Below are 26,636 nucleotides of genomic sequence, written 5' to 3'. Positions count from 1 at the left end.
TAGAGTCGATCTTGCTCCGATGTCTGGCACCGAAGCTGTCGCATGTCAGGTGACTATTCGAGGAAAAGACCTCAGTATCGCCTCGATATATCTTCCTCCAAACACCGCGATATCTCGTAGAGATCTTTCGCACATCTGCTCGGTTATGCCCGAGCCACGGTTGCTTATGGGAGATTTTAACTCCCACGGAACAGGCTGGGGGAACTGTACGACGACAACCGTTCAACAATGATATACGACCTCTGCGACGACTACAATATGTCAATTTTGAATACAGGAGAAGTTACACGAGTGGCACCTCCAGCAAGAGATAGCCGTCTAGATCTTTCCATTTGTTCGAGCTCATTATCGTTGGACTGTACTTGGAAGGTGGTCCAAGATCCCCATGGTAGTGATCATTTGCCGATCGAAGTTTTAATTTCCAATGGACATTATCGATCTGCTTCTATCGACCTCTCATATGACCTCACAAGGCACATCGATTGGGGAAAATATGCAGAAGCCATCATCGATGGCATACAGTCGATAGAAGCTCTTTCCCCACGAGAAGAGTACCAATTTCTATATAAATTGGTTCTTGACAGCGCTCTCCATGCACAACGCCGGCCGGTGCCAGGAGTCTCGGTTCGTAGGAAACCCCACAGTCCGTGGTGGGATAGCGAGTGCACACGACTCTATCGTGAGAAATCCTCTGCGTTTAAAGAATTCCGGAAAAACGGATCGATTGTTCTTCACAAACGGTACATCGCGCTTGAAGTCCAGTTCAAAAAGCTGGTCAAAGTGAAGAAACGCGAATATTGGCGCATTTTCGTTGAAGGCTTGTCGCGTGAGACTTCAATGAAAACTCTTTGGACCGTCGGAAGGAGAATGCGCAACGCGTCGTCCTCTAACGAAGATCGTGAAAGCTCGCCGCGATGGATACTCGACTTTGCAAAGAAAGTTTGTCCGGATTCGGTACCAGTGGAGCAAGTGTCACGTGATACTTTTGCTAACAGGGATGATATGGATCGCCCTTTTACGATGATCGAATTCTCGCTTGCTCTCCTTTCATGTAACAATTCAGCTCCAGGGATGGATAGAATCAGGTTCAATTTGCTCAAAAACCTCCCAGACGCCGCGAAGAGGCGCTTATTGAATTTGTTCAATCAATTCATGGAGACTAACATTGTTCCGGATGACTGGAGGCAAGTGAGGGTGATAGCCATCCAAAAGCCCGGAAAACCTACGTCGGATTGTCATTCATATCGTCCTATCGCGATGCTGTCGTGTATTCGGAAGCTATTGGAGAAGATGATTCTCTTCCGGCTAGACAAATGGGTTGAATCGAATGGTTTGTTGTCAGATACACAATTTGGTTTTCGTAGGGGAAAGGGAACGAACGACTGTCTTGCGTTGCTTTCTTCAGAAATTCAGTTAACTTTCGCTAAAAAAGAGCAAATGGGCTCAGTGTTTTTGGACATTAAGGGGGCTTTTGATTCAGTTTGCGTCGATGTCTTATCCGACAAACTCCACGCGTGTGGACTTTCACCAATTTTGAACAACTATTTGTACAATTTGTTGTCAGAGAAGTGTATGAGTTTTTCTCATGGTGACCTGGCAACTTCAAGAATTAGCCACATGGGTCTCCCCCAGGGCTCATGTTTGAGTCCCCTTCTTTACAATTTTTACGTCAGAGATATTGATGAATGTCTCATGCCAAATTGCTCATTAAGACAGCTTGCAGATGATTGTGTTGTATCCGTTTCGGGTCCAACAGCGGTTGATCTGCAAGGACCATTGCAAGATACTTTGGACAATTTGTCTACTTGGGCTTTAAAGCTGGGTATCGAATTCTCTCCGGAGAAAACTGAGATGGTTGTCTTTTCAAAAAAACATAATCCGGCACAGTTCCCTCTTCATCTTATGGGTAAGACAATCACTCACAGCATGTCTTCTAAATACCTCGGGGTCTGGTTCGACTCGAAAAGCACCTTCGGGAAGCACATTGTGTATCTGACACAGAAATGCCAGAAACGAATCAACTTCATGCGAACAATAACCGGAACATGGTGGGGAGCGCACCCCGAAGATCTCATCACGTTGTATCGAACAACAATTCTGTCGGTTCTCGAATACGGTAGCTTCTGCTTCCAGTCCGCAGCTAAAACTCACATGCTGAAGCTTCAAAGGATTCAGTACCGCTGTCTCCGTATCGCGTTGGGTTGTATGAATTCGACTCATACAATGAGTTTAGAGGTACTTGCGGGAGTTCTTCCTCTGACAGATCGTTTCGCGGAATTATCGCTCCGGTTCCTCCTCCGTTGTGAGGTTCTCAATCCATTGGTCATTAACAACTTCGAGAAGCTGCTTGAACAAAACTCTCAATCTCGTTTCATGAGCATTTACCACTGGTATATGACGCTGGAGGTAAGCCCATCTTCGGTTGACACCAATCGTGCTAACTTCTTAGACTCCTACAGTTCCACTGTATCATTTGATCTGTCCATGAAACAGGAGGTTCATGGAATACCAGACTTCCTTCGTGCGGAGGTAATACCTCCATTATTTGCAAGCAGCCAGGAGAGAAGTTTTTTTACAGATGGGTCAAAATCGAATGACTCCACTGGTTTCGGTGTTTTTAACGTTTTCATAGCGCCTATTTTAAGCTCAAAGAGCCTAGTTCCGTGTATACTACTGAGCTAGCAGCTATACACTATTCACTCGAGCAAATCGCATGCCTACCTCCTGACCACTTTTTCATCTTAACCGACACCCTAAGTTCCTTGGAGGCTGTTCGGTCAATGAAACCGGTTAGGCACTCGGCGAATCCCCTGAATAGGATACGGAAAGCTTTGAGTGCTTTATCAAAACGGTCTTACACAATCACCATGGCCTGGGTCCCTTCTCATTGCTCGATTCCGGGCAATGAGAAAGCGGACTCTTTGGCTAAGGTGGGCGCTATGGAAGGTGACATTTATGATCGACAAATCACCTTCGATGAATTTGTCTCATTAGTTCGTCAGGAAACCTTGATCAGCTGGCAACAAAAATGGACAAATGGGGAGATGGGTAGATGGTTGTTTTCAATTCGTCAACAGGTATCGAGGCGGCCATGGTTCAAAAAATTGAATTTGGGACGAGATTTCATTCGAACCATGTGTCGTCTAATGTCCAATCACTACTCTTTAAATGCACATCTTTTTCGAGTGGGGCTCTCAGAAGGCAATCTCTTTGTTTGTGGCGCAGATTATCAGGACGTTGACCATATCGTGTGGGCGTGCGGGGAGTATCGTGGCCCCAGATCTGCGCTAACTGAATATCTGCGGGTCCGAGGAAAGCAGCCGAGGCCTGTTAGGGAAGTGTTAGCGGGTCTTGATCTTGAATACATGTCCCTTGGCCACCATTTTCTGAAAGTGGCTGATGTTAGACTGTAATCGTCGTCCATCCATCCATTGTTATCGTAGGTCTTTAAGAATGTCTCCCTCTTGTTGTCTACCGTTAAATCCCACTCGTATGTCTTCCTCTCGCTGCTGTCTTCCAAAAAATGTTTATCTCGTTACAGATGTGAAACATCGCCAATGATATCAACTATGTGAATATCAACATCATATGTAATTAATTTAAGCACCCTAAATTCCCTTCCTTTCCTTCAATATTATTGTATTCCCTAACCTCGACCAAACCGCGAGTCTTACGGTTCCCCAAAACTAACATTAGTGTATAAGAATCATAATAAACTATATTTAAAAACATGATTCCGGCTCCGTAACGCTTCACGGCAAATGAGCCTTCCAAATAAACAATAGATTAAAAAAAGACGAGTTTATACAATCCCATTGAATTCCACCACTTAATTGTATCTTGACAGATACGTATTTCGACCTCAACAGTAAGGCCGTCTTCAGTGTCTCGTACTTGACTCGACTTTGTAAAACTCTTATGGCAGAATAACTTATTATTAACAAACTTAATTATCCAGTTATATTGATAACTAGAATTGTTATCATTCTGGTTGAATTACAAGTCAACTTAACAAAAATGATAACCGAAATGAATTCGAAATAGCGAATCAGTAATCAGTTAGGATAAATACGATTCGTCGTCCTTTTATTGAATACATTTTGTTTTAAGTTGTGACCAATTAAATAATAGGCTTAGGTTAGTTTTTCTCTCGAATATTATCAATCATTAGGTTTAAAACAATTACTAGCAGCGCCACGCTATAAATCGATTTCGGTTATAGTCTCAAAGTTTCAAACTAAACCACAACCTTGCATTTCACAGTGAAACGTTTTATGTTTTCATATGCATATATAAACATAAACACTGCTGATCCCAGGAAACATTACTCCGTGAAAAAATGTTGTTACTTGGTGGTTCCAGGGTCGGACAGTTTTCGGGGGGCCTAAATGTACGAAAAGGTTGATTTTGGTACATAAGGTTATGTGGGGGCCCGGGGCCATGGCCTCCCGGAATTAGGATTCGAATGAAAATTTCGTATGGGTACCTAGTCCACAACGCGCATTTTCGCCTACAATGTCTGCCGGGTCGACTAGTTAAACATATTTTTGGGCTATTGTGATAATCCATTCAAACACCTTCCAAAGGATTTTCTATTTCACATCTCATATTCCCATGAGTCCGTTCAACATCGACTATTGGAGGTTTGACTGCAGATGATCTTGCTTGTTTGCGTTCAAACCTAGGTTTAAACTGTCAATAGTTGAGCAATAAGTCTTTGGTTGAGCACATTGCTAGATCGACTAAAGTGCGAGCATGATTGTTTTCTCCACAACACAGATCGTTGGAATTTCTTGATTATCTGACACTTCCAGTTAAATTTTCCGCTTCCCCATATACATAAGCACTGTGGATCCCAAGACCAATTATTAGTAAGACTATTCAACGTTCCTGAATTAGCACATGCCCTGGGATCACATGTTCCGGAAGCTGCAAGGCCATTTTAAGTTGTTATTAAACTACAACGCTTGGTTCTCAGAAACATATTTCATTAGTCAACGACACCTGAAATGAAAGTAATAAGGATAGTATAAAACAACCAGGAAAATTTCAACTTTTGTGCAAATTCCTTTGTTGACAGAGAAATAAACAAATCAGTGGATATCGTTAGTAACGAAGAACGTCACCGTCTGCTTAGACGAAAATTTCAGTTCAGTGTTTGGAAACAGCTCTTGTCACGCTATTTTTAGCATAGGGCGGATACATTTAGCAAAAGCTAGTATTGTGCCTTGCAACAAAATGACTTCTTTCGTGATTATTTTTTAAAAGCTTCTACAGATCTGGCATTCATCGCTACAAACCACCACGTGGCGGTCAAATTTTCAAAATCATCAAACTAGCTTTTTTGCTACAGGTACACCCGATTCTGTTTTTACACGGATTTTTTTTACACGACCGTGTAAAAAAAATCCCATACAAATTTTTTGCAAAGTTGCTCCATTTTGCATGATTCGTCGAGAAATCATAAAACTTTTTTTACACGGATTTTCAAATTTTGAACTGAAAACTTTTTTACATGGAACGCATCCCCCGTGTAAAAAAAGAATCGGGTGTATATTTTTCTTAGGCGTCGAAAAATAAGCGGATGAGTAGATTTTGAAAGAAATATATATGTTATGAAAGTTATGAAATATCAAACACATATGTTATGAAAGATATAATATGTTTGAAAGAATAGAATGCTCAGCCCGATATCTGAACGACGCAAAATTTAGAAGAAAATACCAAATTTGTATTGATAATAAATTTTGTTATTATTCAGTTATCAGTTAATCACATGATTGATAACTAAATATCAAGTTGATAATAAGGATAACTAATCGTGTTATCAGTTTGATATCATTTCAGTTATTTGCCTTTGCTCGGGTAAACGTACAATTCGGCTTACTGGGATTTGGTTAGCTGGCTTTTGGCTTAAATGCCAATATCGGTTACAAAATTCCGTTCAACAGTCCTTTGACAAAAAGCATTTTCAACGTTAGTGTCATTAGGCCAAAGGGATGGATATTTTAGACTTAATTACCCATTCAGTTATTGACATTTGACCGTATGACCTGTTGGCCTAAACGATATTTTTGGTCAAATGACCCATTCTATCAAACGATCATATCGGCCAAACGACCTGTTAGGGAAAACGACTTTTTCAGCCAAATTATTAGTTCGGACATACGCCTTTCAGCCAATGGAGTTTTACAAGAATTTCTTACGGACAATACACTAGTCGTTCGATAACTGCAACATGACACATTCTAGACGTCAAACAATTGTTAGACGTCGTCAAAATAGAAGTGCATCTGATTGTTCACCGATATGCAGCTGTCATCGACTTTGACATAGTTTTGAAGTTCAGCTGTTCGATAACTGCAAACCTGATGTAACTTTCGAAATGCAGTTAAAAGCATTGCAGTTATATGACTTTCAGTTATCGAACGTCTACTGTACAAAGAACTTCCCGTAAAATTCCAATAAGTTCGAACAATTTTTCGTTGAATTATTTTGAACAATCCTCCGCGGAAATTCTAAAGAAGTTTCCGTTAAACTTACGGAACATTCCAAAGATTTCTCGAAAACTCCTTAGAGTCTCCCGCGGAAATTCTTAAGAATTGACTGTTTTATCGTTGGCCATGCCAAACTTGCCGTCTTTATTATTATAGACTGAGAAAGGCAGCGGTAAAACACCCATTCAACCAGCCCCACTCTACTACAATTATCAATAATATTCTGTGCAAATTTGGAAGAATACTCAACAGAAACTCAACAAGAACTTTTCATAAATTTCCGAAGTTTTTCCTGTAGAAGTTAAGAACATTTTTTTGTGAAAATTCTGAAGTTTCTCGTGTAAATTGCGACAAATTTTCTGCTGAAATTCCAAACAAGTTTATTCGGGAATTCCAATGAGCCTCTCTTGGTAATTCCAAAGATTTCTCGAAACTTCAAACAATCCTTAAATATTTTCCAAATTTTGGTTTTTCTTCAGATTTTTCTGAAGAAGTTCATTAAATTTTTCAAGCGAAAATAAAAAAAAAATCTTTTTTTAATGTCTTGAAAATATCCCGAAAAAATGCAGCAAAAAAAATCTTAGAAAAACGTAATGAAAAGTCGCAACGCCGCCGCCGGGTAAAATGGCTTTCGGCATGACGCCGAAAACGCCGCCGCCGACGAATATTGGATCGGCGCACACCTCTACTCGTTACTACTTCATAGTTGTGGAATTCATACGAATCCAATCCCTCTAAAAATTCACTCAGGAACTATTCTGAATGAATTTTGAAAAAAATCATATTTTATATTAAATACCCCTAACATGATTTTACTGTAAAGCTAGCTGTCAATCAAAAAAATTTCCGAAAAGGATTTTGTACGTCAAAATGAGAGACAACGAGTGTGAAAAATATGTTGTAGTTAAGAAAAATGTGTTCTTTTAAATAAATGAATCTTTTCCATATTGAAAACCCAATTATTTTGGATCTCCTCCAGATATTCCGCTAGGAATACCGTCAAAAATTCCAACAGGAATTTCTTAGGAAAAGCCGTCACGAATTCGTACGGAAGTTCTTCTGGACACTCCCCTTGAATTTCTCATGAAATGCACCTCTGGATTCCGTCGGTATTTTTTTTCGGAAATGTCTCTGAAAGTTCTGTCCCGGAGTTGTTTCAAAAAGTCCGTTCCTCCGTGAATTCCTTCCGAAATACCTCTGAATGTGAAACAGTTCTTACATAAAAAAGCAGATATGTCTAAAAACATGTTGTATCTTATACGGCATCATATACGATCTTGTGTTAACTGGGATTCTTGTGAGCTGGAGATCATATGATCGGTTCAGTAAAAATTACTCACACTGAAAAAATCTGAAAATCCCAAAGGATTTTCCATTGGAAAATCAGGATTTGCTAGAAATTCTTCGGCAACTTCATGAGTTCCTTAAAACTTAAACAATTTGTCCAAAATTTAATGTTGTCTCCATATTGCGACCATACATGCAGCTAAGTAATTTACTTCAATTTTTTTTTCAATCAATCAAAATCAATCGGCATTGAATCATAATGAAATGACTGTTCCTTTTTCAAATTTCAGGCGCCGATAATAAAGGGAGCATAATTTTCATGGCGTTCAGTATTTCTATTAAAGATATTACAATTATCTTCATTCAATTGAAATCATTTTCTGTAAATAATATTTAATCAGCTAGGTAACATGTGCCACGGTGTATTTGTCCGAAGAGGCTTATTTTCAAAAAATCAGTACCTTCAAAACACTCACTACACGAAAGTATAGGATTTCCTCTTTCACGTAAGTGCATTTTTAAAATGTTCTATCGGAGGTCATTTTTCCATACATTTTTGGGGGGGTTAAATCGGCTATCATTTGAGATTTCTATGGAATTTGCACCAAAAATAGTGAAAAAAATAAAAATTGTTCTAGATCCCCCGATAGAACATTTTAGTTTACCCACTATATGAAAGAGGAGAGCGTATGCTTTCACGTGGTGGGTGTTTCAGAGATACTGATTTTTGAAAAATAATGTTTTCCCATAGAGACACCGTGTGTGCATTACTTATGCAAAGTATCGAAAATTCTAGGGAAGGGGGGCTTGTTTGATCAGTAGGCTGAAGAGGTGGCTAATTTGCCTACTCATCTACTACCAACTACTTCATTCAATATCCGTCCAATGCTTTTGTTTTTATTTCCTTTACTTCATGTTAACAAAGCATTGAAGGTATCTATGTGCTATTTTTCGAGGCACTTACTGATGTGAGTGATCCAAATTATTTCCCGAGTGCACTGACCAACTCCGAAGGGTTAGATATAGTACGGTCTTGTGAATCGATGTAGATGGGGGAAGAGCTTGCCACTTAATGCATTGACTTCCCCCCATAGCTCGGCGGCGGATTGGGCCAGATTGAAGGAGTCAAGGAAGTCCTCCCACTGCTTCGTTTGACGTCTTGAATGGCCGCACAACATTTGTAGCGCTCGAAGTGTCTTCCTTCTGGCTTTGACGGCTCGACGCGTCTCATCCGACCACCAACGGAGAGCTATTCTTCCAGGCCGAATACTGGTTTGAGGTATGGAAGAACCAGCGGCGTCAAGGACTACTTTGGAGAAGCCGAAGAGCGTCAGCGGGGTACTTCTTTCTAACGTGCGTCGAATATTGCCATCGAATGATTCCCAGTCAGCGGCATCATACCGCCATCGAGGCCTCTTAGAAACAGCGGAGGAACAGGCGTTCGCAGTGACCTGGATTGGGTAGTGATTGCTTCTGTAGATGTCAGGGACAACCTCCCATTTAAGCACGGGAAGAAAAGACCGACTAGCAGTGTGATCACATCAATGGCGGTGGCGGAGTGACCGTTGAAAAAGCTAGGGGTACCATTATTGAGGGGAACGAGATCGGCTGGTGTTCACCACACCTTCTATCACCCCACGTCGGATGGTGGGCATTCATGTATCCCACAAGTAGAAGAAGAGCGAGGACCTTGCAAATGATACTACTCACCTTTTGCTTAATTCCGAAGTTAAATATCTTGGCTGTGCATTTGGACAGCACATGTTTCGAAATGGACAAATTAATATGAAATTTGCGAAAAAGAATCCACGTGTCTTGGAGGGACTCGAACCCTCAACCTCCTACTCTCTAGATAGGCGTGAAAACCCCTACACAACAAGACCACTTAAAGGTCACGTTTGCGGAAAAGCCATCAGAATTCGAGTACCAACATCCACTGCGGTTAGCTCCTTTTTTGCAAATTGAATATCTTCGTATAGGGGTTATCACGCCTATCTAGAGAGAAGGACAAGACACGTGGATTCTTTTTCGCAAATTTCATATCAAATTGTCCATTTCGAACCATATATGCATATGCATATTAGAGTGGGGCGTCATGGTCATTTTTTCAAATCAATGGTTTTTCGAAGCCATTCTGGGTCCTGAACAACTGTGCAAAATTTGGGACCGATTGGTTGCTTCCTCGCTTTCCGCATCGCGTTTGAAGTTTGTATGGAAATTAGTATGGGAGAACGTATATTTTTGCATTTCTACTGCTAGAGGCTTCAGTTCATCGTAAACCAAATGGCACATTGCGTTAAAGTATAACCCAAAGGATGCCGAAAAACTTTGCTGAAGAAGGCACGTTGCTGGAACGTCCACGAAAAAAGTTATAACGCTTCGAACATTGAGTGTTCAAACTATATGCAAAAAATCGTTTATTCTGCCAGCACTGCCATACTACGTAGATCAATTATTTAACTGAGTGTTATTTCAAAATAATTGATCTTATTGGGCTTTAGAGCTAATGGGAGCTATCCAGAATCATTTCACAAAGAAAAAAATCCGACGAGAAGGAAGATGGGTTTTGCCCTTCGAGAACCATAGGTTGTCCGGTAGTGCTGGCAGAAACTTTGATTTCTTGCATATGAATTGAACAATCAATTTTCGAAATGTAATAACATTTTTTGTAGACCTTCCAGCTACGTACCTTCTTCGGCAAAGTCTTTCGGCATCTTCCAGACTAGATGCTAACGTATTGAGTCACGTGATTGATGATAAATTGAAGCCGCTACGAGCAAAAATGTAAAAAAGTACGTTTTCCCATACTAATCTCCATGTAAATTTAAAACGCGATGCGGCATGCGAGGTTGCAACCAATCGAGCCCATATTTTGCACAGTTGATTGGGGTCCCAAAACGATTCAGAAAAACCTTGATCTCATTGGATAGGACGAAGTTTGCGTTTTTCCATACAACTGCGCCCCACTCTAATGCATATGCACAGCCAAGATATTTAAAAAAAATGGTTCTCGTGCGGCCGAGTTTCCGAATAATATGCAATCAATTGTAATTCCGAAGATTGCTCCGCAGGGAAAGTAAACATTCACCATACTGCTGGAAATGCTTCCTTCGGACTCCTACGACTGGGTGATCTTCGCTTATTTGGAGGACATCAAAGCGGATCTCCCGGAGGATCCCTATCGCAACTAAGTGCCGGATATTCGAACCTACCTTACATATCCACTTGTATTTCCCTCCGAGGGAACGATCCAGAGAAGCGGAGGTTGACCTCTTGGAGGGCAATGGTGACCTCCAGTGGAAGCGTAGGAGTTCAAAAGGAGGCGGTAGTATGGCCTGCTTCCAAATCTGACACAGGTACGGGCGATGATGTCTCATATGTGTTGCCTGGAACGCTGTATTTGTTGAAACTTACGACTCGGGTTGGTGTCCCCGGGGTTGACGAAAAACGGCCGATGGGACTAGGCTCGGGGTGCTCGTGGAAGCTCGTTATACTTACAGCATTCATGGTTCCTACGGTTTCTTGGGTTTGGTTGTACTGCAGAGCAGACTGCTACTCGGAGGCTTGAATCCTCCGTAGTCCATCGGGGAGAAACAAAGCGTCCCGAGAGCTCCAAATTGGATTCGCTTGCTTCCCTCGGAGTCCTCCAGAGAAACAGTGGATTGATACCTTGGGCTTGCAAAATGGCTTGTAATGGGTGGTAATGCGTCACTCTTCCATCTATCTCCCAGCGCCCGGGGGGTATTTCACAGTTTGGTGTAGGAAAGACGTCCGCACTGAGGGGGGGAGGTGTCGACTACCAAGAGATCTGGACAGGTCTTCTTACATGGCATTTCTTCGTCCACTGGATACTGGATGCTCAACCCTGTCATGCCGGTAGGGTCATGACGTCCGGTCTACCGGCGCCCCGACAATAAAGGACTGCACAGGAGTTTTGTTCGTCCAATGCCATCATCGAACGCTGAGGTCTGTTCAAAGGTTCCGGTTGGGGTTTAACTTCCAGTCCTAAGACGGCGGCACATGGGTTGCTGTATCCTGGAATGTTTTTAGCACTTTGGAGACGACAGCTGGCGGAATGTGTATGTACGAATTGAAGATGTTGTTTAGGTTTGGTGAAGGGTCTGCCTTACTGATGGTACGCTGGGTTTTTGGGGCATTCATGGGGTTTTTGAGGTCAGGTGAGTTGTTTGTTAGACTCCTTTTGGGATTGCTGGACACGCGAGAACCGACTCCAATACAGGAGGAGAGGATTTTGGCCGTGGTGCCAGAATTTTTTGTATTGGTTGAATTACGTTTCGTTTAACGCCAGCTGGCAAATAAAACATAGGGAAGATCCATTAATTACGTAACGCAAAAATTGGGCATTTCAACCCCCTCCCCCCTATGTCACACTTTTCGTATAAACGTCTGAACATTTTGTATGGATCGTCACACTTTGGCCAACCCCCCTCCCCCCTCAAAGCGTTACGTAATTTGTGGATGCTCCCATACTCATTAATCAAAATTAAGTTTAAGTTTCATTTTCTTACTCATATGAGTGAACATTCCATTTGCGTTCCCTAAGGTTGCACTATGGGACCTCCCCATACAAACAGGCGGACAAAAATATTTTTATTTTTTATATTTATATTTTTGATTTTCGAGCTTCTAAGATGTTTTTGATGTTGTCATAACAGAGAAATGTTGTTAAGCAACAATCTCAGTTATTTCGCAACTAACTTTTGTGAAAAGCCTATTATTTTGACTTAAAAAATTAATAAATTTCCAAACCGTATTGAAATTTTTTTTTCACAAAATATCAAGACAAATAGTTGGAAGAACGTTTATTATAGTAGAATATAGAAATTTTTGTTGCTTTGATTCACACTAAGGAAAAATAAGACAAGACGGTCAAAATGATTTTTCTCAAATCGAGTTGTCTTGAAATTGCGCAAGTTTGTGCCAGATTCTCCGTCGCAATCTGAAACTACACATCACAAATGTGATCCCCAACTAAATATCTACGCGGGGAAATACGGGGAAAAAAGTGGCTGACTTTTAAAGTTGAAAATATTTTCAGTGTTTTCTTTGTACATCGATTAAAAAAAAATCGTCATGATATCACAGTTCTCGTTAGAACGATATGGCGGCTCTTTTAATTATCTTTACAATTTACTTTGGTATCGTATCAGAAAAAAAACTTTCAAAAATGAAGTGAAGCAAGATTTTGAAGTTAAAACAGCGTTTTTTTTCACTTTTTCTCAACTTTGATAACTGTCTCAAAAACTATAACTCGTTGGGACCTGAAATTTTGGGGTTTTCTTATCTTGTGTATCTACTCTCGAAAAAATAGTAAAAAACCATGAATAATCCACCTAGCGGTGATGGTGTCTTTCTCGTGTATTATAAAACAAGAAAAGCACATAAGAGAGGTCAAAATTGCACTTTAGGGAGAAATATTCAGTTATTTCCATAAATTCACATTTATTTGCGTTTACTTGAATGCATTTCAAAAGTTTTTGAAAAAGAATTTTTTTTCGTTTTTGAAAAAAAATTCCAATGTTTTTATTATAACTTCGGAAGGCAATGGCCGATTGGGCCAATTTTCAATAGCGAAAAATAAAAATAAAAATACGGCGACGACTCTTAGCGCGAAACAACGGACACGAATAGGAACATGGAACATTTTAACCCTAGCCTAGCAGGGTAAATTGGCACAACTTGCCAATGAGGCACGCCGCATGAAGCTTGAGATCCTGGGACTGAGTGAAGTCCGTTGGCCGAACTTTGGAGAACACAGAACGCTGTCGGGACAAGTTCTACTATACTCTGGTTTACGAGGTGAACACGCTCCCCGGCATCGCGGAGTTGGCTTCCTACTAAGCGCTCAGGCACACTCTGCGCTTATGAAGTGGGAACCTATAAGTGAAAGGATAATCGTTGCCAGATTTAGAACATGGGTCCGAAACCTTACTATAATCCAATGTTATGCGCCAACCGATGCTGCCGATCTGTAAGACAAAGAGAACTTCTACAGTCAACTCAATGCCGTCGTAGATAGAATTCCGAAGGATGATATCAAGATCTGTTTGGGCGACTTCAATGCGAAGATCGGATCCGACAACTCGAACCATGAGCGCATTATGGGACGCCATGGTCTCGGAGAAATGAGCGAAAACCGGAGAGCTGTTTGCAGAATTTTGTGGTAATAACGACATGGTGATCGGGGGATCGCTCTTCCCTCATCGACCGGTTCACAAGGTCACGTGGGTCTCCCGTGACGGCTTTACAGAAAATCAAATCGACCACATCTGCATCAGCCGAAAATGGAAGCGGAACCTTCTTGATGTACGGAATAAACGTAGTGCCGATATCGCGTCTGATCATCACCTCCTCATCGGCGAAATACGCCTGCGCATTGCGTGGACTCGTCGGCAGGAGGAAAGAGTTTGACGACGATTCAACACACGCCGACTGGAAGATGCCACGGTGAAACGGTCCTTCGTTGAAGAACTGGAGACGCGTGCTGCAGATATTCCGGAAGGTGGCAGCGTGGAAGACCAATGGACCGCCATCAAGAATGCCTTCATCACCACCAGCGGGAACAATCTGGGCGAACTACGCACCCAGAGAAAACAATGGATCACCGATGAGACCTGGAGAAAGATAGAGGAGCGAAGAGAAGCCAAAGCCGCGATAGAGCGATCGAAAACCAGAGGAGCCAAAGTCTTAGCCCGTCAACGATACGCGGCTCTTGAGAAGGAAGTAAAACGCTCATGTCGACGGGACAAGCGAGCGTGGGCAGACTCTCTGGCCGACGAAGGAGAGAGAGCCGCCGCAACCGGGGACATTCGCCTCCTCTACGATATCTTACGACGCTTAAGCGGGGCGAAGATGAAAGCAACGATGCCTGTGAAAGACGCGAATGATCATTTATTGACCGACCCAACTGACCAGCTGAAACGCTGGTTCGAGCACTTCGAACAACTTTTTCAATTGCCAGCCAGGTCATCACCACCTCGGCATGATCTGCCTAGGATCCGACGTATAACACGCGTCAATATCGAAGCTCCATCACTGCTAGAGATTCAAACAGCCATCCAAAGCATGAAATCGAATAAAGCCCCAGGGGTCGATCGCATATCAGTTGAGATGCTCAAAGCTGACCCCATGACATCCGCTCAACTACTGCATCGTTTATTTCGTAATATCTGGGACACCGCAACTTTCCCGGTCAACTGGATGCAAGGTATCTTAGTGAAGGTGCCCAAAAAGGGTTACCTGACTGTATGCGATAACTGGCGAGGCATTATGTTGCTGTGTACCGTTCTCAAAGTTCTGTGCAAAATTATCCTAGCCCGGATTCAGGAGAAGATCGATGCGACTCTCCGGCGGCAGCAAGCCGGATTCCGTGCCAGAAGATCCTGTGTGGACCATATTGTCACGCTCCGCATCATTCTGGAGCAGGTCAACGAATTCCAAGAGTCCCTTTACTTGGTATTCATTAACTACGAAAAAGCTTTCGACCGTCTCAATCACGAGAATATGTGGGGCGCCCTGAGACGCAAAGGGGTTCCTGAGAAAATCATCGGCCTCATCGAGGCACAGTACGAGGTAAATGACTTCGAATTGGCGGATGATGTTACACTCTTCGCGCAACGGCGCTCTGATATGCAAAGCAAGCTCAACGACCTTGCCGAGCGCTCCTATTCGTCAGGTTTAGCCATCAACATCATCAAAACCAAATCGTTGGATGTAAACATGGTGACTCCTTCCAGTTTCACAGTAGCCGGGCAACAGTGGAGAATGTTGAAAGCTTCCAATATCTTGGTAGCCAAATGGCGTCAGACGGCGGTACCAAGATCGACATAGGCGCATGGATCAAGAAAGCAAGGGCTGCCTTTGCGAGTTTAAGAAAAATCTGAAAACAGGCAGATAAGTGAACGCACCAAAATACGAATTTTCAACTCTAACGTGAAATCTGTGCTGTTATACGCTAGCGAAACATGGTGTGTATCAGTGGAGAACACTCAACGGCTGCAGGTGTTCATTAACAGATGCCTGCGGTATATAATTCGGGCCTGGTGGCCTCACAACTGGATCTCAAACAACGAGCTCCATCGTCGTTGTCACCAGAGGCCGATAGCAACAGAAATTCGGGATCGGAAGTGGGGCTGGGTCGGCCACACTCTACGTAGGGGCGGAAACGAAATCTGTAAACAAGCATTAGACTGGAACCCAGCGAGACATTGCAGCAGAGGCAGACCCAGAGGCTCATGGCGGCGAAGCCTCAATAAATAAATAAAAGAAGTCGACCGAAATCTAACCTGGCAACAGGTTAAAGCGATAGTCGGGCAACGCTCAGGATGGAGATCTTTCAAGTCGGCCCTTTGCACCACCAGAGGTGTACAGGACCCATAAGTAAGTAAGTAAGAAAAATTAGGAAGGATTCCGCGTCGAATGCAACCTGTGTCTCACATTGAACACACACACATACATACATCACCTCAATTCGTTGAGCTAAGTTGATTGGTATATGACACTATGGGTCTCCGAGCCTTCTATCAAAAGTTCGGTTTTTGAGTGATCCTATAGCCTTTACGTATACTTAATATACGCGAAAGGCAAAAATGATGAAGGGCGATTTTCCTATTAATGTCCGCTCAAATGCCCATTTTCCTCCACCGCACTAGTCTCTCTAGGAGAGTGGCGCTAGAGCCACCGATAATATTCCCTGAACGGTTACAAAGCAATGTTGGTTCTGGCATGCTATGTTCCGATTGGGATTTGTGCCCAACGGAAGCTTTTCGGACGACCGGGGACGTTACTAAAATTACAGTTAAACAATGTAAGGAAAGTTCTTCCACAGATATGAGATACATTAGAGACTTTCTTCATGTTCAGGATCACCGGAAATCATGATCATCGCAAAACAGCACGAGTAAGGGATAAAATAAACAATCTGAAACAAATAAGGAAAACTCAAAGAAAAACTTGTCCTTTGAGTCCGTTTAGATTGTACATAAATTTTTCTTGTGAAATAATCTTTGACGTTTCAGAAGTGGCGAAACATTTTTTGCTCTTTACCGTTGCCAGTATGCAAATTCCAGAGGGAACCAACAGCGAGTAAAAAGTTTTTTCTCGCATTCCTAACTATTTTAGGCCATTGTCTTATTTGGTAGAATAAATTTTCGATTATCAACGATTTATTCGTTTGGATTCATAACGATAAACAGTAGTGCGATGTGCCGTATGCTACGACACGCTTCCAAATTAATCTCAATCCTATTTGTTCCGAATCGTGATATAAAGCAGACCCTTTTGCGGCAAATAAGCTGCAAAAGGCTTTTCCGGACTTACTTTCAGAGGCTAAATAACGCAAAGATAATAAAATTAGAAATCTTTCGGAACATGAATATTTAATTATTAAGTCATCTAGAAGTTTAGCATTTTAGCGGCAAATCGGGGCACTTCCGCTCTTGTTCAATGTTTCCCTTGTCTAACGTGATAGCAGCAATAGAAACTTCTCGGCATCCAAGCTCAACATCAGTCTGCCATGGAAAGCAGCGAGGGAGGAAACTTTCATTTCACGTCTGGCTGTTTATTGATTGGTTGCCTGTTCTTTTGGGAGACTCGTTGCGACGCGAACTGGAAGAGCGAGTTTCAAGGCTTTTCTAGACGGAGCGCTGCAAGGCGCGTGAAATGTGTATAACGAAAACAAATGGTGATGATACTTTAATAGGATTATCCGAAGGAAAGGCAGCCCAGGAGCATCAACCGAAAAAAGCGAAACGGGAAATGACGGCGTGGGCCATTACTGGAAAACTGCTGGGCGTTGAAATTGGAGTTTTTTCATTAGGCGAGATTCGACGAACGACGACGGTGGTGGTTGGCTTTAAAGAAGATGCTTGCAGTTGGCACGCGCCAAGGTACTTTCTCATTCGTCTTCTTTAGATTGAATTCAATTCCTTAAGCCGCACTTCATTAGCTCGGTCTCAACCGGTGCCGCATCCAACCGAAACCGGGCTTTCTTATGTCCTATGCTTTGCATTTTTATAGACGAACATTTTTTCTCTTCCGCTTGGTTGCGCTATTTTATTAGATTTCGACTAGCGCTACTCTCCCCTGCGTTTTCACTGACACAATGGAGCTACAAGGATTTGAATCTTTCGAATGGCAAAATGACGCAGCAGTTTCAGAACTATTCGTGGATTGGTTCCAACGCTGTCCAAACCAAGGGACCCCAGGTGCTAAATAAGCGAGAGCTCAGGAAGGTATACCGGAGACGAGCTGCAGCAGTGAATCCTACGAAGCTCATCTTAACATTGGGTAAAGTGGTTCCATTTCCAAAGTAATGTGGCCATAAAGTTTTTTTTAAACACATTTAACTGGGATGTACTTTATGTTTAAGGAAATAAAATAAATAAAACAGGTACAGCAATGATGCTTTGAGAGTATTTGAAAATCACAAAGAAATAGCATTTTGAAGTCAAACAATTATTTCCAATCAATCGATCAGGTTTAAAGCCATTTCTTGGATCAGTGTGCATCACAGCGTAGGACGCATTACCAAGCACTCGGTGGTAGTCTTCGATGAGGATGAACGCAACACCCGGTGTGCTGTTCTCTCTGGGGAACTATAAAGCGAGTAAAATAATAATCAAGCAGAAGCTCCCTCGGGGAAACGAATGAATCCTAGTAGTGGAGCAGCAGGAGGAGTCTACTACCGATGACTGGTATGATTTTTTCTCCACGCTGCTGGAAGAATCCAACTAACGCCCGGGGCGCCTGAGTATCCGGTTGTTCATCAACCGGCTGTGCGCCCAGCAATGCTTCCCGTGAAAGTGTGGTGGGTGAAAATATTAAATAACAGTGAAGAGGAATAATAATTTATTACGTGCTAGAAATTTCTAAAAGCGAAGCATACAAAGGAGAAAAAGATTCAACTTCCGTTGCTGCAGTGGAGGTGTATAGATTCCGCTTCTGCGGAAAGTGAGTTAGTTTCTAGAGAATGAATAAAAAGTGGCGTAGAATAAACCTTTGGGCAGGTTACCTGGAATCTAATGAATGACTACTCCAGCAGAAGGAGAAACAAATAGAGCATAACGAGCAAAACTAGGATTGAACGAATGCTCTTTTTTGTTTGCCGTGAAATGTCTGCAGAGTTTGAGATATGATATGCATTAATTAAAAAGTGCAATATTCGTACAAGTGGGGTTGCTGTAGAAGGGGGCTAAATGCACCAATTGATGCCAGAGATTTCACAGTTGCATGGAATTACATGAGACTGTTCGAGTGAACTGGTTTTCCTTGTTTATTGCTCTAAAAATTCCGTTTATTTATTAGATGGAACTGAAAAATCCAAATAGTTTTAACAACATCTTCATTTTTTGATCAATTTTGGTTGTAGTGAAAAAGTAATCTTCTCTTAATTTCACTATTTCAAGCTGAAGAAGTGAAATGGAAAAACTTGTTTTATATAATTAGGAGTATTTGACCGTGGTGTGGCGAGTAATAATCATTGAACTCAATTAAAAAAGCTTATGTGTATATACCGTCGTCGGGGGTGATAATGGGTCAAATGGGGGTGACCGATGTGCAAGTTTTTCTCACCAATCCACTATGAGACTGCTACATACAAGAAGGTGCTCGAAAATATTTTCAAATCATTTCTGAAATGTTTTACACACATTTCGAAGATTAATATTTAAAATATGTGAAATACATGTTTTCAGGTCATTAATACTTCTAACGTCTCCAAAATCTTTCTTTCTCCTGGAATATAGCCCTTTGATCTTCGTGGTGGAATATAATCCTTTATCTATGAACGTAACATGTACACAGTAATCTATTGATGTGTATTTTATGTTGGCATAGATTTTAGAATTCGAACTTGAAAATTGTGTATTGATTTGAGTTGTGCAGATGTGCTAAGTCGCCCAAGGAATCCAACAATTTCGCATATGCCCAGTTCTTATACAGGTTTTGGTACATTCTTATACAGAATTGTTAGAAAATCTAACAACCGCCAGTTGGGTGTAGCTAAAATCATGTATAACGAAAAATCTGTCATAAACTTTCCTTGTTTAATTTTTTATATACTTGATGGGCTACAGCTCTTCGATGAACCTACGCCGAATGGAGCATCCTTCTACACTGGACTCGATCCTGGGCCAATCGCTTCCAGTCGCCCTGAACATTGAGCGCTTTCAACTGCAAAAAGCCATCGTGTACACGGCCTTCCACGAAGCCTGCGGTCTCTTCCGGGTTCTCTACTAAATATTATCTTCGCTTGACGGTCTTCCGGCATACGAACAACGTGACCAGCCCACCGTAGTCTGCCGTGTTGTATAAGCTTAATAATAATTTTTCATATACTTACAATGATTCATTTGTTACCTTACGTTGTACATCCTTTTTAGTATTGGGGCTACCCTGATCCTATGTTCTGCTGCTAAATCGCAATTGAGTCGTTCAAGCCGACTTAAGCCAGATTGGCCAACCATTTCGTTTAGTTGATCCAGATCTTCATGTGCCACTGGAACGTGCAGATTTATTTGGCCGAGGATACGACAGAGGATTTCGTGCGCTTCTGTGTAAACGGCTACACTCGAGCCTACATTCAACAAAAGAACCCATAATAGAGTACGGCTACACACGAGCCTACATTCAACAAAAGAACCCATAATAGAGTAAGGCATCGGCGTACTTTTGATGATTCGTTCCGAAGCTAGCCCGTGTCCGACAGACCGCTTGCTTGATTAGCATACTGGCGAGTTGGAATTGATGCTTGACGACGTAGGATTTTGCCACCTGCCGGAGAACGTCCACGATTATTTGGTCGGGAATGTTCTGGTAGCTCAGGTCGTACTCGCTCCGGTAGGAGTGCAGCACCGAAATCTGCTGGTAAATATTCGCGAGCAAACTGTTACTAAGCATATCGTTATCACCGGTATGTTACTAAGCCTATCGTTATCACCGCCGGCCAGAGCACACGTGCTGCTACTCGTGAGGAAGCTCGTTCTGCTACTGCCGCTACAACAAACGTTTATCCCGCTACTACTTCTACTGCTACCCGCACTGGCATCGTCTAATTTCGAGTTCTGCAACCTGTTCGCCCGTTGACGGTCCTGCGTCAACTTATCGATAATGTACAGGGTAAACAATTCAGTTCTGGTAATGACCGCAAATAGCTCGCCCTCAACAACTGGATCATAGTTAGTGTGGTTTTGAACACGTACAGTGACTTCTTCAACCAACCGGACTCACACAGGAACGATCCCATACTGTCGGGTGTCTGTGCAGATGAACGCCATCCATTCAACGCGCGGAACGTCACCGAAAGACCTCCAGGCGTGCCTCCTTCGGAACGTACCGGAACGTGCTCGTTCTTTAGTTAGTACACGCCTGTGTATCGACAGAACTTGGTGCACAGCTCTGTGACAACGGGCTACCGGGACGTCATTAGTGTTTGAACGTACTTGAACATGATCTGCTTGAGGGAAGCCTGTCGGATCACCATTTGGAAGGTGTTGATTTCGGTTATATGCGTTTCGAGAATATGTTTGAGTGAAACGTGGTTGCTCATCTGTTCCAGTACACTTTTCCAGTAGTGCTGTCGGCAGCATTCGTTAATCAACTACGGTGCTCATTCTTTTGGAAATCTTGTAATCCATGTTCTGCACATACGCTAGCAGGCAGGAATTGTACAGTGAAGAAGGTTCCCTAACTACCCTTCCGGTCGTTTCCTGCTGTGTTACTCTCACTAACACAAAATGATGGCGCAGGACCAGACATTTCCGCGATTCGATTTCAGACAGAAGACAAAATAACCGTTTTAACCCGTATCCGATTCGGATTCCACCGCGGCGGGGAGAATTCCTTTTGCGAAATAGGACTGCCTGACGACGGAAGATTGCCAGCACACGAATTTTACACTTTTCGAAAGAAACTTTTTTTTTCTTTCCAGCTGCTTCGTCGACACTCAACTGAATTCCAAAATACCCGACGAAGAACTTGACAGAAAAAAAAATTTACAAGTTTGCGTAAGGCTGACTTCGGAATTTTTTTGACATATTTTCATGATTCTTAGTCATGTTTCCATGACTCTGAGTCATGTTTTTAAGACTCAGCGTCGTTTTTCTTGACTCAGCGTCATGATTTCATGACTCAAAGTCATGAAAGCATGACTCTGAGTCGTGATATTTTATTTATGAAAAAGCGAATAGCGAATAGTCATGAAATCATGACTCTTTAGTCATGAAATCATGACTCTTTAGTCATGGATCTGGCAACGGATTTTTACCCGCGAACGAATGTATTTCGAGGAATAGGTAAACAAAGTAGTTAAATAAGAATAGATCAGGGACCTAACATATAGTGTAAATAATAATAATAATAATTAGTAGGTGGGAGTTCGGGTGAAATACCCTGGGCGTCCATGAAAAACCACCATTTCGAGTAGGTGGGAGCTGAAGGCCCAATTCCTAAGCACCAATGAAAAACCACCCTCGGGCGAGCACTGGCGCTTGAACCTAGCTATTTAGCACTGTGAAGAATTAAATAACTTTACAGAACCCGTAGCTTCCGGGAATGAAAGCACACTTAAATATGGAGTTACGCTCAAGAAGAATACCACCCATGGGATTACCCGAGGAGGGAGCCCCTACTGGAGCTGGTCCTGGAACGGGGGACAGAGCGAGCGGCCAGCGGCTAGAGGAAGGAGAGGTGCAACAGCGACCCTCTAGTCATCGGGCTCAGCCCGTGCCGACAAGGCAAAACAAAAACGGCAGCAGAAGAAATCACCAAGGCAATGCTGCACCTGCTGATGTTGCTGTGGTTGATCGACGTCAATCACTCACGTTAGCGGGCCGCCGACGGCAACGGATTATGTGGACAAGGGAGATGAATCAGTACGTGATCCGTTGCTACTACGTTTGCACCAGGATGGAGACGGATATGTCCGGCAGACCGGCGATCCTGGAGATGTTCAATGAGAGGTTCCCTCGGTTTGCACCCCAGCTTGACCAGAACAAGTTGTACACACGACAGAAAGCTATTATGTAACATAATATGCTGACTCCAGAAGACGTAGAGTACATCAAGCGGGAAGTGCAGAGGGAATTAGGAGAGGAGGAGGAGGCAAGATCGAGCGATACATCGAGAAGGAGTTCTGTTGGATTGGATGCATCAATCGCAAGTAACCGTCGCGATTCGATTGCACCCGCCGCTCCAGGACCAACAGTGGAATTGCAACGACAGCAATTAAAGGACGAACTAGCTAATCATTAGGGCACAGCAGTTGCACAGTTCCGTGGGACAGATCCCATGTCCCGACACCGGATACTCAAGTTGCAGAACTTCTATCGGTTGACGAGTACAGTAAGCATCCTTAACCAGGATATTTTGCCACAGTACTTGGAAACCGTGGAGAACCTTGAGGAGCTGCAATTTATCGTGTATTCGGCTGCAGTGGCTGTTGTAAGAACGTTGGGATTGCGAACGTGCCCACAAGGTGAGAGTGATGGAAGCGCACGCCCCAAAGCACGAAAACCCGCGTGGATGCTACGTCTGGAGACCCGCATCGCCACACTGCGGTCAAAGGTTGGTCGATTAACACAGTACAAGCAGGGGAATCGATCAACCAGGCTAGTTCGGAATGTTGCTGAAATTGTGAAACCCACAGAACTCCATGATCTCACCGAGGCGAACATAGCTGAGATCCTCGACACCCATGTACACATACAGCGGTTGAGTGCTCTTGCTAAACGACTGCGACGTTATGGAGAATGTTCGAAGAGGAAGGAGCAAAATCGAATGTTCAACATCAACGAACGGGAGTTCTACAACCACATCCGAAACGACAAAGCCGACTTTGGCGAGGGCCTTCCGGAGATTGGAGAAGTCACGCAGTTTTGGTCCAATCTATGGGAGAACCTCGTCATACACAACGGCGATGGGGTGTGGATGGCAGAAGAAGAGCAATATTGTGGTGGAATTAGAGACTTAACCGCTAACAACGTGACCGCCCAAGACATACGTGAGACTACCCGGTATACCAGGAATTGGGCTGCACCAGGACCCGATTTTGTGCATAATTTCTGGTATAAAAAGCTCACAACGGTCCACGGGCGGATGGCGGAATGCTTCAACACGGTACTAGATAACCCCGGGCAGCTACCGGAATTCATCATTAGGGGTGTCACTTATCTTCTGCCGAAGGATCGGAACACTTTGAACCCAGCCAAGTACAGACCAATAACGTGCCTTTCGAGTATGTACAAAGTGTTGTCATCGGTAATAGCGAGGAGGGTGCAGTACCATTGCGACGTCAACAACCTGATGACCGAGGAACAAAAAGGTTGTCGACGCAACACACGAGGCTGCAAGGATCAGGTCATCATTGATGCAGTCGTTGTTGGGCAGGTCACCCACAAGCAAAGAAACCTGAGCATGGCATATATCGACTATAAAAAGGCATACGACTCAGTACCTCACTCGTACCTTCTTAAGGTACTGCCGTTGTATAAGATAGACGGTAACATCATCAGGCTAATGCAGCACGCTATGGGAATGTGGAGCACATCCCTACACATTACCGACGGAGAAAAGGTGTTACGGTCCAGGACTCTCAGCATCAGGAGGGGCATATTCCAAGGCGATACCTTTAGTCCTCTATGGTTTTGCCTTGCCATGAACCCTCTTAGCAGAGCACTCAACCAACACAACTATGGCTATCATTTGAAGAGTGGGGAAAGGAGTACAAACATTACCCACACCTTCTTTATGGACGACTTGAAGCTGTTTGCGGAATCTGTGGAGAAGCTGCACCAATTTCTGCGGCTTGTAACGGTATTCAGCAACGACATCCGGATGGAGTTTGGTATCGATAAATGTCGATCCATACATCTACACCGGGGTCACCTGGTGGATGCCGACAGTTTCCGCGTCAACGAACAGGAGGAGATTCGAAACATGGTTGAAGGCGAAACGTACAAGTTCCTAGGTTTCCTGCAACTGAAAGGAATTCGCCATACGACGATCAAGAAAGAGCTGCAGGAAAAGTTCTTGCATCGTGTCAACGGTATTTTGAAGAGCCTCTTGTCAGCTGGCAACAAGGTGAAGGCGATAAACACGTTTGCTGTGCCCTTGTTGACATACAGTTTCGGGGTGGTGAAGTGGACCAAGACTGACTTGGAGGCGTTAGAACGAGCAGTACGAGTGGCGTTCATTAAGCATCGCATGCGCCATCCAAAATCGTCCATTGAGAGAGTCACCCTGCCACGTACAGTAAGAGGAAGAGGCGTCACCGATATACAAACACTATGTGTTTCCCAGATCCAGCAGTTGCGAAGATACTTCGTGGAAAGCCAGAACCACCACGAAATCTATCGCGCTGTGTGTGAAGCTGACCACGGATTCAGTGCCCTGCATCTGGCGCAGGAGGACTATCAGCTGAATTGCGACATCAAATCTGTCGACGAGATGATCGCATCGTGGAAGCAGAAGGAGTTGCATGGTACGCACCCCCATCAACTGGAGCTGGAATATATCGACAAAGCGGCGTCGAATAAGAGGCTGGTGCGGGGTGAACTCTTCTCGGAAACAGAAGGATTCATGGTAGCCATCGAGGACCGGGTAATTGCGACGAAGAACTATCGGCACTATATATTGCACGAAAACGTGGAGGACCGCTGCAGGAAGTGCAATTCAGTAGGAGAGACGATCGAACATATCGTGTCCGGGTGTTCAGCCTTAGCTGATTCAGCCTATCTCGGTCGTCATAACGAAGTAGCCAAGATTGTGCACCAACAGCTTGCTTTAAAGCACAACTTGGTTAACCAGTTTGTCGCCTACTACAAATGTGTGCCTGTCACGGTTCTGGAAAATAGTTTCGTGAAGCTGTACTGGGATCGCGAGATCATAACGGATGTCCTCATTCGTGCTAATCGGCCAGATATTGTGGTCTACGACAAAAGGATGAAGCGGGTAACCCTCATCGGGTAACCCGGGTAACCTAGACCATAATTTCCAAACAACATTCTCCTACAAGATAACGAAGTACCACGACTTGGCGGAGGAGTTGAAGCAGATGTGGCACCTGGAGGACGTGCGTATAATTCCGGTTGTTATCTCAGCAACCGGAATCGTCCCGAAATCTCTTCTGAGATCCTTAGGAGAGCTGGAACTATCTCATAACCTCCATAGCATCCAAAAGACAGTGGTTCTTGGAACTTACAGCATCGTAAGAAGATTCCTGAACCACCATAACTAATACATCCGGTGCAAACGTTTATTATAGGATTTTAAGTCAACCGGCGAATGAGATCCACAGAGCCTAATCCCCTTTGGCATTCAGATTGCCCGGGGTAGGTGAAAATTCCCAGCACGCTTGCTGAGGAAGTGCCAAAACTCTATAATAATAATAATAAATAAATAGAATAAACTGCGATTATTTCCAGGTAAAGATAGGTTTTATAGACTGAAGACGGTCTTACTGTAACGTAACGGAAAACGTATCTGTAAAGATTGCAACGCAACGTGGTGGAACTAAATGGGATAGTACTAACTAAACTTATGACAGGTGCATGAATTGTTGTTTTCCGGCGATCTACTTATGTGGTCTGGATAGTGGTTGACAGTGGCTTGCTGACAATCCTTGAGGAACTCGGCACAGTTTTCATACAAAATGTACGAAATTGAATATTTCCCACCACAGACAGGAAATAGGAGTATTTTTTCAGATTTACATTTTAATTGTTGCTCAGCGCTTGGATGTATGTCAATGTCTCGAACTGTGTCCAAAACTGAAACAATTCACGTAGGGGGAATGACGGCTTTGGCAGGTTTTGTTCTATTATTGTCAGGGGTTTT

General features: G+C 43.3%; 1 protein-coding gene and 1 pseudogene across 3 annotated transcripts in view; both read right to left on the bottom strand.

Annotated features, from left to right (window-relative positions):
• The window catches only part of LOC134213214 (protein O-mannosyl-transferase TMTC2-like), a 759,458-nt gene that overhangs the window by 468,683 nt on the left and 264,139 nt on the right, over positions 1–26,636 (bottom strand). The window lies entirely within an intron of this gene.
• The window catches only part of LOC134216573 (amyloid protein-binding protein 2-like), a 95,412-nt pseudogene that overhangs the window by 8,415 nt on the left and 60,361 nt on the right, over positions 1–26,636 (bottom strand).

Source organism: Armigeres subalbatus, chromosome 2 (genome assembly GCF_024139115.2).
Source record: "Armigeres subalbatus isolate Guangzhou_Male chromosome 2, GZ_Asu_2, whole genome shotgun sequence".
NCBI classification, from domain to species: Eukaryota; Metazoa; Arthropoda; class Insecta; order Diptera; family Culicidae; genus Armigeres; species Armigeres subalbatus.
The sequence above is the reverse complement of the archived record's forward strand: the minus strand, read 5'-3'. Positions and strand labels throughout refer to the sequence as shown.